Raw genomic sequence first — 3504 nt, forward strand, 5'->3', positions numbered from 1 at the left:
TTTATTTAAGATAGCATCCAGATCTACCCGCTTTGGTTAGGTTCGCTGCTTTTTTACCTGTTTGCTCCATGCACTGCGTGGATTTAGTAGGATGTGCCAAAGCAGACCTTCAGGTGGTGCCAGCAGGAGAAAATCTGACAGTATGCAAAGCACTCAAGAGGCCTTTTCTAGCTCACTGCATTTTCCAGAGGTGCCTTTTCTTTCTTGTATCCTCACCAAAGTACTTTCCCACAAGCTGTCATGTCTCCTGCAGTGTGATTTTCGTCCTACAAATGCATATATCTTTCAGTATGTGGGAATGTGCAGTAATGAGAGCTGAATGGAGAGTGAATTGTGAGTCAGGGACTTGGGTAACTTTAGTACCACGTATCATTAGCTTTCCTGTAACTACGTTGTCATCTTGGGTTGTTGGTGTCTGAGCGTTGTTGCCAGCTGATGATTGTCCAGGCATCCAGGTGGTTTCAGCTCTGTACCTGTCAGAAGCAAACAAATTCTCTGTTGTTTGGCTGGCTCCAGTTGTTGCATTTTGAGGCAGTTTCAGCCAAAGACTATTTTCCATGTCTTTGCCAGTTCTCAGCTGCAGGCATTTCTCAAGGCCTGGACTTCAAGACTGGTTTGAGGTTGTGGGTATTTGCGTGTAGTGAAAGGCCCCTGCACAAAAGCTGTCACTTCCCAGGAGATCAGTGAGCTACATAGACTCCCTATTGTAACCACACCTTCGAAAGCCTGAAGTCCCAAGGCTCCCTTAATAATCAAAAGGAGGTAGATAGGATGAAGTTTGGCTCTTGCTGTTTTTTCTGGAGGGTGATTTGATATAGCCACTTCTCGGGCTATAAAGGCAACCTGAGAAGGTTAACCTGGCAAAACCATGGGTCACCTGTGTGAATGCCCAGCACCATCACACAGGCAGCAAAGCCTTGCGGCCACTCTTCAGTGTTGAGAGTGACAGTGCAGGGCGCAGGGACTGGACCTGGTGGCTGGGAGGGAGCGGTACACACACTGCTGCTGTCTGGACTGTACCTATTATGTGGATAAGCAATCAGCTCCTGTCTCCAGGGCTGTCAATCTGGAACCTTTCACCAGCACTAAATTCACTTTAGAAAAATAAAATAGAGAGACAGAGAGATTAGTCAGACTTCTAAAATGCTTCAAGAAACTTTAATGTTATTATCTAAGCAGAAAGATATCCAGCAATTCCTCAGCTATTTAACATAATAGGCAGTTGCTGACAAACGACGTTATCGAGCATACACTCTTGAGTGAGGAAGAACGATACGATCTTGCTTAAATTGTATTTTAACAAACATGCCTATCTAACAATTAAGCTGGAGCAATTTTACTCTAATAGATGCTTTTGCTGCTTAATATAGATATTTACATGTTCATTTGTAGCCCCCAGAGATCACACAGCTGCCAGACTCCCAGCTGCCACCACCCTATTCCTCCCCCTACGACTTGCTCTCAGCTTTGGCTACAAGCACTTGATCTAATGAAGCACTTTAAAATACAAATCCCACTGTTTTCTTGGCCGTGGAGCTGAGCTCACTGGGCTGTATTTGAAATAGGCTGTCTGCCAGCCAGACACCCTTACTCACCTAAGCTAATTTTACTCCATCTGATGGCAAAATTAGTCGTTCCCCCTCCCTCCTTATCAGAATCCTGTTGCATTATACGCAATGCTACGAAAGCCTGGAAAGGGCGATCCTCCTCGGTGCGCTTGCCTGTTCACCCTGTCCCTCCTCCCACGACACGGTGTGAGGGCTGTCCTGCCTGAGATCAGCTCTGTGGCCACTGTGGGCTGTTTTGGGCAGAACGGGTACCAGAAGAGGCAGAGGCTCTTCAGTTGAAACTCTGCCATCCGATTCACGAGGCATTTCCCAGATAAGGAGCTTACAGTGGGAGGTGGCAACAGGGAACTTGGGCGCTGGCAGCGTTTTTCCATTCTCCAGTTACTCTGTGGTTCAGCTTGGGACAGACATGAGCCTGCTGTAATATGCTGTGTGCTATTTCAAGGAAACGGAGCCCATGTCCTTCAGGCCAGCCCTCGGAAAGTTTAGTAGATAAGAAATCCCACTCTGACTGTTCCTTACAGTCTCAGATGAGAGAAATAGGTAATGCTTTCTTTTAACTCTGCCAGTGAAATACAGTTGTTTCATCTAAAATCCCAGAAGCGAGGTGCCCGTAGCTCAGCATTTCATGTGCACACACGCTTTTAGCATTGATCTAGCAGAATATAGCAGGCAGAAATGGATGCATGGCTAGAAAATTAGAGAGTTGTTAGGGAACTGTGAAATAACTTACCTGTGGACTACGATACCAAAAGCCGCACAGTGATGCAGGAACTTGGCTCCTTTTTCCTCTGGCATAAAGATGCTTTGGTTTACCTTCAGGTCTCATCTGTTGTTCTGTTATGTGGATGAAGGATCTTATGGTCCAGGCGCTGCCTTTTGCCCCCTGGACACAATTAGAGGCAGGATACTGAGCTAGATGGAGACTGGATCTGATCATGAGGTTATTCTTATGCAGGAACCAGCAAAATTGTATCCCTAAGTAACTTGTCCAGCAACAAGAAAAAAGCTCAAACTTCTCTATGAAGTGATTTGGCATGAGTAATTCTGTAAGCTATAGACAAAGGGGCATATTCTCCAATATAAATCGATTTATGTTTGCTAGGGATTTGGCCTAGAGCTTTTTTCTCTGACTTGCATACCATTGTGACGGTTTTGTAAAACATTGTCAGAGATAATTCATTGTGGATTATCCTGTATTATGATCAGCTGTCCATATCGTAACAAGGGACATCCAAAAAAGTTATTTCTTCCCCCCTCACCCTTGCTGAGTGATAAACTTCATACCGAAGGTGCCTGCGAGGGTTGGAAGGCCAGAGAATCTGTTCCATTTGTTTTCTCATTTAAAACAAAACCACTTTTACTTAACCATAATCAAGGAGGGAGGCAACACCACTCCACTTGGCAAACAAACTTATAGTAAGTGCACTTGCTGGAAAAATTTATAGTTTGTTTCTGAAAAACAGACTGAGTATATTGATAGCACAGCACAATCTGACTTGTGCTTCCTGCGTGGCAAAGGGAATGAGCATCCTCCCTAAGTCTAGAGCTGACCTCTCTTCTGCAGGGTGACAGATGCCTTCATTTATAAAGAGGCCCAATTAGAATCAGGATGATAGCGTTGTACAATGAATTTGGGAAATTCCTCCCCTCCCACAGGGAAGAAATGCATCTTCTGAAATAACTTGTGGAGGATAAGAAGTTACCCCTGGAAGAAGTGATCCCTGGGCCACTCCAAGGACAGGCAAAAACACCACATTGAAATATTTTCAATGAACACCTTTTCCCCAATCTTCTGCAAACTTTCCAGAGATGAACCGAAACACCCTTGCAGAGGACTGTCCCAACTAATCGAGTGCTGCAAATGGAGGTCAGCATTGGACAACTAACCACCAGAAGGTACCTTGAACCAAGAATTTAGCCAAATATGGAGGTG

General features: G+C 44.9%; 1 long non-coding RNA gene across 1 annotated transcript; it reads right to left on the bottom strand.

Annotated features, from left to right (window-relative positions):
* Positions 1–339: 339 nt before the first annotated feature.
* Positions 340–2439, bottom strand: LOC129215568 (uncharacterized). Its single transcript, XR_008580030.1, has 3 exons — positions 2302–2439; positions 1021–1094; positions 340–473 (listed from the first exon to the last, which is right to left on the bottom strand). It is a non-coding gene; the product is annotated as an uncharacterized LOC129215568 (long non-coding RNA).
* Between the last annotated feature and the right edge of the window lie 1065 nt (positions 2440–3504).

Source organism: Grus americana, chromosome 20, assembly GCF_028858705.1.
Source record: "Grus americana isolate bGruAme1 chromosome 20, bGruAme1.mat, whole genome shotgun sequence".
In the NCBI taxonomy this organism is placed as follows: domain Eukaryota; kingdom Metazoa; phylum Chordata; class Aves; order Gruiformes; family Gruidae; genus Grus; species Grus americana.